The sequence below is a fragment of the Psammomys obesus genome, unplaced genomic scaffold (genome assembly GCF_907164565.1).
Source record: "Psammomys obesus unplaced genomic scaffold, mPsaObe1.curated_primary_1811, whole genome shotgun sequence".
NCBI classification, from domain to species: Eukaryota; Metazoa; Chordata; class Mammalia; order Rodentia; family Muridae; genus Psammomys; species Psammomys obesus.
In genome coordinates this window covers 24,408,832-24,422,933 of record NW_026592118.1, presented here as the reverse complement: position 1 = coordinate 24,422,933, position 14,102 = coordinate 24,408,832, and the positions used below count along the sequence as shown (strand labels likewise).

General features: G+C 37.3%; 1 non-coding gene and 1 pseudogene across 1 annotated transcript; one reads left to right on the top strand and one right to left on the bottom strand.

The window, feature by feature from the left end:
* Positions 1–2,917: 2,917 nt before the first annotated feature.
* On the bottom strand, positions 2,918–3,023 carry LOC129681123 (U6 spliceosomal RNA). The gene has a single exon (XR_008720780.1). It is a non-coding gene; the product is annotated as a U6 spliceosomal RNA (small nuclear RNA).
* A 4,778-nt stretch (positions 3,024–7,801) lies between these two features.
* LOC129680841 (60S ribosomal protein L7a-like) lies at positions 7,802–8,591 on the top strand (annotated as a pseudogene).
* The last annotated feature ends 5,511 nt before the right edge of the window (positions 8,592–14,102 follow it).

Below are 14,102 nucleotides of genomic sequence, written 5' to 3'. Positions count from 1 at the left end.
AGTAAAAATCAAATTTATTTTATTTACTATGGAGCAACTTGGCATTTAAAACTCATTATTAATTCATAAGAAGAATAGCGCTACCAGTGTATAATCTATTTGAATTATTAGCTCTTGAATTATTGGAAGAATCTGTATGTCCTTAAACTGACCTATATATTTTAAGAGTTCAATAAATGTTTGCAATTTTTAAGGATTCACTGAGATTTTATTTATTTATTTATTTTTAGGCTTTTCTCTTTTGTTTGGTTGTATATCAAAGAGATGTTAAATGAAAAAAATAACATCCAAATGTTCTCATTAATGCAAGGTGTGAGGGTTCCTGGAAAGAGACGCAATTATACCCTACAGGCATCAGATTTTTAAGACTTAAGTTTGCTGCTTAAGCTGTTTTAGCTATTTTGTTCTGCTTATTTTATATTGCATTCACACAGAGAGGCCATCTGTATTCTACACCAGGCTCTAAATACTTAACAAAAATTTTTATGTACTATTTAAAATGAAAAGCTGTATTTCCATATAGATTTAGCTCATTATTGCTTTGGTCTCTTTTGATTGCCTGAAATTCAGAAAGGAAAAATTAAAGATTGGGAATGATGACTCATACTTGTTATGCTAGCAGGTAGAGATGGGGGGTGGTGGTGTTGCAAATTTGAAGCCTGGTGAACTACAAAGGTAATCTATCTCTTCAAAGAATCTATTTATATTTATATTTATATTTATACTTGCATATCAAAGCATCCAAGACTATAACTATAAAATATAAGAAAAAATCATTTTGTATAGATCTTAAAATAAGCACAGATTGTTATGCCTGAGGGTGCAGAGATGTTTCAGGGGTAAAGAGCACTTGCTGCTCTTTCATGGGAACCATGGTCAGTACCCAGCATCCAAATCATGTGGCTCACAGTTCTAATTGCAGGGGATCAAACACACTATCCTGCTTTCTGTGGGCAGTTCATTCACGTGTCACACAAACATACATAGATACACATGGAGGCATTAGTTTTTAAAACTCTTTTATTCACTCCGCTCTTCCCAGAGTTTGACTATGAGTTTCAGCATCTGCTTTGATAGCCTGATGGGTAGAGTCTTTCAGAGTTCCTCTGTGGTAGGCTCCTGTACTGATGTTCCCTATTTTCTCCCTCTTCTGATGTCTATCCTGTTTGCCCTTCCTAATGAGGGTTAAGCATCTTCCCTAGGGTCCTTGATGTTTAGCCTCACTAGGACGATAGATTTTAGTGTTTGTCCTTTATTATATGGAAAATATCCACTTATTAGTGAGTATATACCATGTGTGTCTTTCTGTTTCTGGGTTACCTCACTCAGGATGATCTTTTCTAGTTCCCATTATTTGGCTGCAAGTTCCATGATTTTCCAATTTTTAGTTGCTAACTAGTACCATTGTGCAAATGTACCACAATTTATGTATCCATTTCTTGGTTGAGGGCCATCTGGGTTATTTCCAGATTCTGGCTATTATGAATAAAGCTGCTATGAACATGGTTGAACAAATGTCCTCATTGTGAATCTTATGGAAGATGGGGGGGTGTAGAAAAACCATGAGGGGACAGGAGCTCCACAAGAAGACAAACAGAGCCAAAATATATGGGCCTAGGGGCCCTCCAGATACTGATGAATCAACCAAGAACTATGAATGGAGAGGACGTAGACTTCCTGCTCAGATGTAGCTCAGTCTCCATGGGAGTTCCTTAGTAAGGGGAGCAGAGGCAGTGTCTGGCATGAACTTGGTTGCCTGCTCTTTGATCACCTCCCCCTGGTGAAGTAGCCTTAATAGGACACAGAGAAAGAGGATCCAGACAGTCCTGATGAGACTTGACAGGCTAGGGTCAGATAGTAGGGGATGAGGTTCTAGGGCAGAGGCATGGGAGGGCTGGAAGAAGGAGGGAGGAGGCTACAGCTAGGATGCAAAGTGAATAATTGTAATTAATAATAATAGTAATGAAAAACTCTTATTTACATTTCTTATATCTTTTTCTCCCTACTCCATCCCAGTCTCTTCCAACATTCCAACACCAGATAGGAGAGAGAAAGGTTAGTGGGAGAGGGTGTGCAGTTCTTTTTCTTAGCTGCTTCCTGCTGGTTACGGTCATCGGGTTCCTTGAAGCCAGTCTAATCCTCCTTCCAGGAGATCTCTAACTTTTTGTGTCACTGCATCAAAAGCAACTGGGAGCCTAAGGGGGAAGCAGCAGTAGCCTTGTTCTTTCTTGGAGCTTATACACTTTCTGGGATCTGGCATTCATTCTCTCTCCAGAGTCCTCAGATTAAAACTCTCTGCAGCTGGCAAAGAGCTCCTCTCAGAGCCCGCAGGAGGTGAGTAGTCTGCTGCTGCGGACCATCTGGATTAGTCCCACATCCTACACCTGGGACCAAAAAAAAAAATGTTTATATCCACAGCATACATAGGTGTACATAAGTAAAAAAATAAACCTTAAAAATTCTACAGTTGATGAACTATGTATCAGTGTTAAGAAGGGAAGAGTTAAAACATATCCAGAACAGTCCAAATTCCTTTAGAGCCATTTATATAAATTAAATGTAAAATAATTAGTTCACTTAGGAAGATGTGCTCTGTATAAAGAAAACTTTACAGCTGCCTCTTTTTTTTTTTTAAAATTAGTCAAAGAAAAACTTTATTGGGCTCTTGAGTTCTAATACTCTGTCTCCTTCACAGTTATAGTCACCCAATCCAGTGTGCAGCAATGAGACCCAACTTGCACCCAACATAAGCATCTCTTTGGATAGAAGAGACTTCGTCAGTGTGCTGATGATTACCTCCTTTATAAGGATGCCCCACAGGATTCATGCCACACCTCAAGCACATGGCTAGGCATTCTTCTTTGCTTTGTATGTGGGGCATGCAAGCCAACCTTTACGATAAGTTTGTCATTTCTACAAAAATAAAATATGCTGCATGAATTTGGATGCCACCCTTGTGTAGGGTCCATGCCAGTCTTCTTTGTATTATTTCAGTTCTAGTTTATGTGCTGCAGAAGGAAGACTCACTGCTGTTTTTTAATGTTTGCCAATTTATTTTTACAGAACACAGTTAACACAGTTTTATACATCCTGATTTTTTAGCTTATGCAAACATCTATTTTCGCTGTAAAATTAGACTTTTACTACTATATAATTTTTATAAATTTTTATTTGATATATCTCAAACAAATTTTATATTTTGCATATTTATCTTCTTTTGCCTTTTCAATGTTTTATCAGAATATAATTCATGTAATCAATCTGAAAATTTTTTAGTTGGACATTGTAATTCATTATAACATTTCTTACTCCTGTGCCATCAGGACTATATATCTCAAACACAGGGCTTAGTTAACTGAAAAGGTCTATCATCTTAGTTTTAGTTCTTTGTCTCCTGAATTTGTCACTAGCAACATCCTCCAAGTATCAGTTTAACTGCTTTTGATCAATATAGATTGCCTTGCATTTTATATAATTTAATAAATGAAATTAGGAAGTTTGTGATCACTTCTAAGTCTAAGTCTTTTTTTTTTTTTTTACCCAGCTAACCAATTTAAGATTGTTTTTATTATTTTATTGGCCTAATGTTTATACTTATTTGTGGGATATAGTGTGACAATTTAAAACAATATCTAGTGATTGAATAAAATATCAAACATTCCTCAAATTAAATTTTATACATTATTAATTGCTTATTTTGAAATGAAAAATTAATTGCTAATGATGAAAAATTAATTACTAATGTACATACTGAGGTTATGTTTTTTATTTTTTTAAATTCTTTATTAATTACACTTTATTCACTTTGTATCCCCCCTGTGGTTTCCTCCCTCCTCCTGTCCCAATCCCTCCCTTCCTCCACCCTCTGCATGCATGCCCTTCCCCAAGTCCACTAATGGGAAGGTCTTCTTTTCCTTCCTTCTGATCCTAGTCAATTAGGTCTCATCAGGAGTGGCTGCATTGTCTTCTTCTGTGGCCTGGTAATACTGCTTCCTCCTCAGGGGGAGGTAATTAAAGAGCAAGCCAATCAGTTCATGTCAGAGACAGTCCCTGTTCCTATTACAACGGAACCCACTTGGATGCTGAAATGCCATGGGCTACATCTGTGCAGGGGTCTTAGGTTATCTCCATGCATAGTCTTTGGTTGGAGTATCAGTCTTAGGAAAGACCCCTGTGCTCAGATTTTTTGGTTCTGTTGCTCTCCTTGTGGAGTTCCTGTCCTCTCCAGATCTTACTGTTTCCCACTTCTTTCACAAGATTCCCTGCACTCTGCCCAAAGGTTGCCTATAAGTCTCAGCATCTGCATTGATAGTCTGCAGGGCCGAGCCTTTCAGAGGTCCTCTGTGTCAGGCTCCTGACTTGTTCCCTCTTTTCTCCTTCTTCTGTTGTCCATCCTCTTTGCCTTTCTGGATAGGAATCGAGCATTTTTAGCAAGAGTCCTCCCTCTTGATTAGTTTCTTTAGGTGTACAGATTTTAGTAGGTTTATCCTATATTATATGTCTATAAGAGTGAGTATATACCGTGTGCATCTTTCTGCTTCTGGGACAGCTCACTCAGGATGATCTTTTCCAGATTCCACCATTTACCTGCAAATTTTATGATTTCCTTGTTTTTTTTATTGCTGAGTAATATTCCATTGTGTAGATATACCACAATTTGTGCATCCATTCCTCCACTGAGGGGCATCTGGGCTGTTTCCAGCTTCTGGCTATTACAAAGAAGGCTGCTACAAACATGGTTGAGCAAATGTCCTTATTGTGTACTTGAGACTCTTTTGCTAGTGAACATACTGAGGTTATGTTTCTTTTTTTATTAAACATGCTCAACATGTTTTTAAGAATCTATCTATCCATTTTCACACATTTGACTTATTCTCAGTTTTTGATTCTTACAGATGCAACAGAGAGAGAGGAACATTTGCTTCTGGTACTTGGACGGACATGTGCTTAGAATTTTTTTTGAAGAAGCAGCAGACATAAGTGTGATGTCTGGGTCTTACTGCATGTGACTGCAAAATATTTTAGCAGCTGCCAAATTCACTTCGTTCATATCTTTGATAGCACTCAACGTCCTCATCTGTGGAAGTCTAATTTGTGTGTGTTAGTACATGCTAGTTTTTGCCCAAAGCTTTGTCTGTAATTATTGAGTTTATTGAATGATTTTTTCTTTAAATTTGTTAATGTGGTGAACCACATATTGATTAATTTTTAAATAAACCCAGCTTTTCTCTCCTTCATTTTATTATGGTGGATTATTTTTCAATGTTTGTTTTAAAATTCCACAGATATGTACTATTTTTATACCATTTCCTTTCTCCCCCCTCAAACTTCTCCATGCCCATTTTAAGTGTTATTTCCACCTATTATTTCTATATTACCATATCAACTGCTTCAGATAGTAAGTTAAGAAAGCAATTTATTTTGGCTCTCAGTTTTGGAGGTTTCAGCTCAGGGATGGACTTCTGTCAAGGCAGCATGTCCAAAATATGTAACAGAGCTGTAACTGCTGACTTTATGGAAAAATTGTATATGAGGTAGAAAGAAGCAGGGACCGATCTTTCTAAAGCTTGCTATCAATAACCTGATGTCTTCTACTAGGTCAGGTCTTAAAGTTTCTGTTACTTTCGGAGAAAGGTGTAGATATATTCCCAAATTTGAAAGGAAAATAAACTTGTTTTGAAAGAGTGTATCACAAATTACTGAAAAGCAAGCTTTTCCTATATAAACCTTGAGGAACACTTAAGGTCAATATGTCTACTCTACGTTTTTTTGTAGCCAAGGTGGTCTTTATTTTGGTATAGAATTATTTGTATACTAGCTGGTCTATTGAAATTTATGTTTTATTGAAAAAATTTTTCATATGTTATATTCTGATCGTGGTTCTTCCTCTCCCAATTCCCAGACATTTCCCATGTCCCCAGACACCTATAACTCCATGCTCTCTTTTTATTCTTTCTTTCTTTCTTTCTTTCTTTCTTTCTTTCTTTCTTTCTTTCTTCCTTCTTTCTTTGTTTTTCATTTTAGAAAGCAAACAGACAAACAAGCGAGCAAAAACAAATGAGACTTAAAAAAATAAAGTCGCCAGAAACAAACACACACACACACACACACACACACACACACACACACACACACACACAGGCTTGTGCCCATAAAAACACAAAACAGAAAACCATAATATTCAAGCAAAAGACCAATAAAACAAACAAACAAACCAATGCCCCCCCAAAGTGATATGAGAGGAAAAAGTATATAAAAATACCGCTGTGTTATTTTTGTGTTGACCAGCTACGGATGGGCATGGACCTTAGGTGTGGCTAATATTCCCAGTGAGAATCCACTGTGGGAAACCATTTGTTTTTCTTTGCAAGATGGTGTCAGTCTCAGAGAGCTTCTTGGCCAGGTGTGGGAGCTGGTGTCTATGTGCTCAAGCCTCATGTGGCTTGACGCTGTGGCTGGAGCTGTGCCCACTGCAGCACGCCCTGTGAATTCACATGTGCCTCAGTCACAGGCCTGCCAGACACTGTTTCCCTGGTGCCCTCCACCCCCTCTGGGTCCTACAATCTCTCTGTCTCCTCTTCTGCTAGCTCCCTGGGCTCTGAGGGGATGGGTTTGATGGACCCATCCAGTTTAAGGCTGAATGTTTCGAAGTCTCTCACTCTCTGCACGTTGTCCTCTGGTGGAACTTTATGTTAGTTCCCATTTACTGCAAGAGGAAGTTACTCTGATAAAGGCTGAGTGAGGCGCTGGTCTATGGGCATAGCAGAGTGTTAGTAGAAGAGCCATTTTATTGCTGTGCACACGGTCTATCCAGGCCAAGATTTGTGACCAACAGAGCAGTGTCAGGCAGGGCTTTCATCTTGTCGAGTGGGCCTTAAATGCAACCAGGGAGCGGTTGGTTACTTCTCTAACGTTGTGCCGCTTTTGCAGCAGCCTATCTTGCAAGCCTGTTACTATTGTAGATTGCACAGTTTGTAGCTGGCTTGGTGAGCATTTCTTCCCTCTGGTAGTGTGTGGAGTACCTTCTAGCAGCATGAACACTTGTCAGGAGGGGTGGAGTCTCTAGCTAAGCACGAACTCAACTTCTCTGTGTTCAACGAGATACTGAAGTGTTGTTTTCAGTAATAGGATCTTACTATCAGTTTGTGAAGAGCAACTAATAGCCTTGGCAATAGTCTGATATATTTGGGGTTTCCATGGGGCACCTCTGGCCAGTGAATGGGTATAAGCTATTCCTTGCACTGAATGTTTCAGTTGGAAAAAAAAAAAAAAGGCTAGTGGATGCAATGTCTTCTCTGTTATTTGGTAACTTTATTTACAGTTGTTTCAAATATGCATCTATTTTAGGGAGCATCTATAGTTGTACCTGTCCCTCCCTATACTCCCTCTTTTACCCTCCTCAGGTATCCTACTCCCCATTGGAGTCTTTTGTTCCATTTTCTCTCCATAACTATATATTCTATTTCCCCTTGCTTGGGAAACCCTTCCCCTCTCCCCCCAGTCCTTTACTCTATACTTAACCTCAGTGGTTATACAGATTTTAGCATACCTTTTAAAGGCTTGAAATTTATCATCTACATATAAGAGAAAATTTTCCGTATTTGTTGGTTAGGGTTACTTCACTCAAGATGACTTTTTTTTTTAAAACTTCATCCATTTACCTGCAACATAATTTAATTTTCTTAAACATTTACCTACAGCTGTCTATTAAAAATCTTGCTTTAAATTTTTTTAGGTGAAACTGTAAGACATTAATCTAAGCTTATGTTTTCTGTACTATAGAAGTAAAATGCCCAGCAAGATGCCCAAAGAAAAGAAGATCCAGGGAAAGAAGATGGTTCTGGCCACTGCCGTCGTAGAAGCCAAAAAGGTGGTCGATCCTTTCTTTGAGAAAAGGCCCAAGAACTTCGGCAGTGGGCAGGATACCCAGCCCCAAACAGACCTCACTCGCTTCTTCAAATGGCCCCACTACCTCAGGCTGCTGCAGCAGAGAGCTATCGTCTACAAGCGGCTCCATGTATCTCCTGCCGTTAACCAGTTCACCCAGACCCTGGACCAGCAAACAGCTTCCCATTTGCTTAAGCTTGCCCACAAGTACAAGCCAGAGACAAAGCAAGACAAGAAGTAACGCTCCTGGCCAGTGCTGAGAAGAAAGCTTCTGGGAAAGGGGACGTCCCAACTAAGAGAGTGCCTGTTCTTCTAGCAGAAGTCAACACACTCACCACCTTGGTGGAGAGCAGTGGGTCAGTGGGTCGTGACTGCACATGATATAGACCCCACTGAGCTGGTGCTTTTCCTCCCTGCCCTGTGTGTGAAGATGTGGCTTTCCTGCTGCATCATTAAGGGGAATGCCAGGCTGGGGCGGCTGGTTCACAGAAAGACTTGCACCTCTGCTGCCTTCACACAGGTTAATTCAGACGACAAGGGTGCTCTGGCTAAGCTAGTGGAAGCTGTTAGGACCAATTACAAAGACAGATAGGATGAGATGTGCCTTCCACTGAGGAAGGCAACGTCCTGGGTCCTAAATCTGTGGCTCACTTGCCAAGGTGAAAAAGGCAAAGGCTAAAGAACTCACCACTGAACTGGGTTAAAGGTACACTGCTAAGTTTTCTTCTGTACATAAATATAATAACAAAAAAGAAAGAAAGAAAAAGAAATAATAAATAAGATGGCAGTTAATGCTATCTGTCCTGTGTCACAAAATTTTGTACTTTGTTGGTTACAGACATTATCCCCAGGCCTAGGCGTATTCTAAGCAACCATTTTCTGAATTCCTTTCCGGCGATTTGGGTTTCCTCCCCATAGTCTGGAGTGGTAACGTTACTCTATACACTCATCAGCACATCCCCAGGGATCGCTCTCTCTGTAAGGCTTTCCTCATCATTACTGGTACTCCAGTCTGCAAACTCTACCGTCCCTGGTGTCACTGGACTCCAAGCCCTGTCTTTGGCTTTTGTCAAGTAATGCTAGACTTTTCCATGACTCACACAATGGAAACTTACTGTTGGCAGCTTGTGCAAACATTCATAATGGCTGATTCTTCAAGGGTTTTCTCATGTTTTCTTTAGTTTTTTTTTTTTATGTTGCTTCAGATGGAATAGATTTGTTCATTGTTATTCTTTGTTGGCAAATAATCTTTCTCTCTTTTAAGATTTTAAATATATTACTGTAGCACTTATGTGAAAATTTAACTAAATATTGAATGAAAGACATTACTTTTAATCTGATTATAAACCAGTAAATAACAGTTGTATGGTTATAGCTTAAAATTTGATAGAACGGAATTTTCTCATTTTTAAAATTTTATGTATTTTTGAGATTATAATTACATAATTTCCATTCCTTTTCTTCTCTCCAAGCCCTCCCATGTACTCTGTCCCTGTGCTCTCTTTCAAATTCATGGTCTTGCTTTGTTTTTGTACACACACACACACACACACACACACACACACACACACACACTTTAAAACACATAATTGGCAAGACAATTAATATTAACATTTTAACCATGTTAGCTTCAAGTTAGATTTAGGAAATATTTGAAGTGGCAATTTAGAAATTATTAAGGTAATATAAACACTTTTCACACAATTCTGAAGTAAGAAGAAACTATAACAAAATATAAATGTTATTCATTGAATTGCTTTAAAATCCATTCACTTCAAATGTTTGATCGAGCTATAGTTATTGGGTGGCAATAATATACTTGGTATTTGTTCAAAATGATTGTAATATGGAAATTATGTTGAGTAGAGTATTTTAAGTTTTACATTAAATTTTATATCTTTAATGATTTCTCCTTTAAAATTTTAATTAGAACAAACAGAAGATGCATTTTAAATGAAACCAAACCCCCATCACCTCCACAATAATCTCAATCTTGATTTTATTTGTGTGTGTATATTATGATAATAATAGTAGATAGCCCTTCAAAACCAGAAGTTGACCTGTACTTATTGGAAACAATAAACCAAAATTATTATATGTGTGAAAGTTTTCATTTACTTAAAGTTATTATTTTTCTACTTGTCAGAAAATTTCATGGTGTAAGTAAAGATTGCTCATGTGAGGTTTTATATTTTTGCATAAGGACATGTTAGACATAGGTACTGGTTCTCAATGTATTGATATTACGTGATAACTTCCGTTCATAATTCTTATTGATTAGTTTTGCCAATATCAGAGTTAAGCAGTAGTAGCTTTGTTCGGTTACAAATATGCCCTTTTCCTAGAGAAACCCTGAACATTTAACGGAGGTGAGGGCAAGGAAGAAGTGATGTTGCCATGAGCCACCACAGTTTGTGATGAAAATAGTTGCCAGTACCTTGTTTCTCCTAACAATGGAAAAGGATTCTGCCACTACCCCTAAGAGCTTTGTATTTCAGGAGAGTAGCACCAGCTTTGGACAACTTGATGGGAGGGGACAAAGAAATATGACACAGTATTTAAAGCACCTGAGTCATTTATATAAGGAGCAGTTCCACCTACTGAAGTATCCTTAAGTGCTACCAACAGTACTTTACCATTGTTATATATGAACTTTGTATTGAATTTTGCTAAACTTATCCATGAATGATTTTGATTTTATCTTAAAATTTCTGTTCATTTCTAATGTATATAAAATACAGTTTGCACTTGTCTGCTTCAGTCTGCATCCTGCGTGGTTCTGACAGTCATTCTGCGCTCCTTTTATATTCACCAGCATATTGCATGCTTTCTTTGTCCCAGAAACTGCGAATAGGCAGTTCTTCTCCGTTTTCACCTGTCTTAGCCTTTTCTGTTCTTCTTTAACTGGATAATAATACAAAGCCATGCTTCACAGAAGTGTCTAGAGCATAGGATTCCCTTCCGGATTATAGAAACATTACTTTTAACAAGAAAAATGTAAGCAACTTGTTATTTAGCAATAACAATGTACATCATACTAAAATGAGACCTAACTATTAAAATTCCTGTTTTTCTAGAGCTGAAAACACAACAAAAGCTTCTGCATATAATACAAGCACTTTACATACACATATTTTGGCCTGGATAGTAAGAGGAGACATGTTTTCATGGTGGTATTTTTCCCCCTTTGGGCTTTTTTTGCTTTTCTAATGATTCCTTCGAATTTGTAATGGCACAAAAGTCCTATAATGTTTACTTAAGAAGGAATTGTTACAGACAACAGGAAGAGTTAGATATACCACAGAGGGCCTACTAACCTGTGAGGGTTGGCAAGTCTCTAGGGAGCCTCCATGTCTATCTTGCCTAAAGGACCAATGATGGAACCATTTAATTCGTGCTTCCTACCATCTTTCGTCCCTGCTTAATGAGCTATAGCAGCTAGAGAAAAGTTAGGCTATGAAATACACAAAAACCACACAATATAATCCCAAATAAAGCAAAATAGAAAAAGCCAATTATAATCTGCTGTGTCATTAAATTTTACAACACTAATGAAAAGGACAGTTTATACCTTTGCGGGTGGCACGTTCTGCTTTTCAGACATGTTATGATACTTTTTGCTGGAGAACCAGGAACTGAAACTTGTTAACTTGGTGAGCAGAAATAAATTATTTTGGCTTGAGGCAAGTTGACCTGCTAGAGAAATGATAATGAACAGACGGGCGTACTCCACACACAATTTCATTCTCTATTTTTATCTCTGCACATTTATAACACCTTAAGTAGTGTGCGATTGTGTATTTTTTATAGGTATGCTGTTTCATGACAAATTGGAATTTAGTATCTATAACAATAAGGTAATTGCTAGCTTTATTCTTTTGGGTGAAATAAAATCTGGAAAACAACACACACTTAAGTGAGAGATGCCAAGATGTTTATCTTAATATACTTTGATGTTTTATATTTTCAGATTGTTACTTAGTACTTGATAGCTACTAGCAGGATGAAGTATGATTCAGTTTCTACTTAAACAATGATGCTACTTGTTTTTCTATTAGGAGAAAATTCAAAACATACTAAACAGAAAGAATTTATAAGAAAACTTAAATATGCACATGCAACTCATACGTACACACAAACATGTAACACACACAAACACACACTATAATTGTGTTATACCATTGCACATGTTAATGAATGCTTATTAAAACATATTTTCAATGAACATAGAACATTCCTCTGAAGAAGTCTATTTTCTTCTCCATCAGACAATATTTTGCTGATATATTCTTTATCCCATAATGACCTAATATCGTTAAGCTAATAAAATTAAAAAATAAGTTTATAAGCTTTAATTTAAGTGATTATATCTTGAGGTTACAAGATAAATAAATTTCTCATGCAACTCTTTTTTCTCTTAATTGAATATTTTGTCATTTAAATGACATTTTAATCCTTGTCTGATAGAAGGTTTAACTATCATTGTAACCTTTCTCTCATTGTTCTATACAATTTTTCTATAGGTAGCCCCCATGTTTATCAAGTCTTTCTTATGTTTCTTTTGAGATACATTAAGCTTTTGGGAAAGTACATAAATAAAACATGAGAATCACAACTACAAAGTTATCATGAGGAAAATTTCCTGGCTCCTTTGAGTATCAGTTTATTCATCTGTAAAATGTGTACAATTTCGTCCAGTGTTTTGGGACAGGAGCAGTATCAGTTTCAAATTAACTAACTTAAGTGAAAATCTATTCCAGGTGGTGTGAAGAAGCAAGAGATGGGAGGTGTTTTACCTTGGCGACAAAGCCAGTAGGTACAGACAAATTCCATTTCCCTTTAGATAATACATTCCTTGTTAAGGGTAGATATTCTGAATTCCTTCTGAGTATATCCGCTGTTCAGTGATCCACATACATTGATATTTTCAGTTGAGTCACAGTGTTCGCAAAATATATTATCACTCAACAAGGAGTCAGAAAATGTTTAGTCTAAAATTGCAGGAATTTGCAAGAAATGGGAGACTTGGACATACGTGCACAAATATGAATTTTACTATTAAGGTATTTTTATTAAAGGAATAGTAATTATGTATGGAGAGTAATAGTGAACAAACAATAAACATTGGCGTTTAAGCTTGGATCTGGAATTTCTTCCAAAGATTAATGTCTTAAAGATCTTGTCTTCTGTCACTTCACTTTAAGGACATTGGACTTATTTGGAAGTCTTTATGCTATAGGGGACACACTTTGGAGGGTATACTGGGACCCCAATCCTTTCTGATTTCTCTATTTTTGGCTCCTGATCATGATATGAGCAGTTTTGTTCTGCCAAAATCTCTTCTCCTGTTGTCCTGCCACAATAGTGCAGCCATCATAGACGGAAACTTTTAGACCTGTTAGGAAGTATGAATCTGCTTTCTTTGTAAGCTGACAGTCTTACATGCCTGTGACAATACTAGAAATCTAATGAGCAGGTTCTGTGAAATGCATTTTTAATTGTAGGACTGTTTTGAGGATTCTCAGCTTTTGGGCAAAACAGATGGGCCTTTTCTATCACAGCTATTTGGCCATCCAGCCTGAATGAACCTAGGGGACCATGTGAAAACCATCAATATAAAAAGAAACCACAAAGAATACTGTTTATGGAAGGTAAAGGATGATTATATTAAGGTATAAGACAAAATTGCTCAAATACATCACATGCTTATTTCCCTTTCAGTTGTAAAGCCGTATAGTACTGGTGATATGTTTCCCGCCTCAGGCAGAGGAAATTTCTTCTGTATTGTTTGTCTTAGGAATTTTAGGTCATTGGAGAACAATACATGGTTCTTCTTTTTGGATTTTGGTAAAGCTATACACGAGTGAGTGCACGACTCATAAAAACCTGATACTAATAGAGATCTGTATAGATGACAGATCATTCAAAATATCTTACTAAGGAGGATTTTATAATTAATTAAACCTCATTGATGGTTAGTTGTGAACAGTGCCCACCGCTGGTCATTTACGAAAAGGGTTTTAGGAATCACTAAGAACTGTAGTTTGGAATATAAGAATTCACTTCATTGTGATGAGAATTATCAACAGAAAATTTCATTTGATGTAGGCATTCTTTGAGAACAAGCATGGATTATGGATATAATTAAACAGTAACACCTGGCAGGTATGGCTGAATGTAGCATTGCTATTTTAAATTGTAAAGTCCATGTCAAA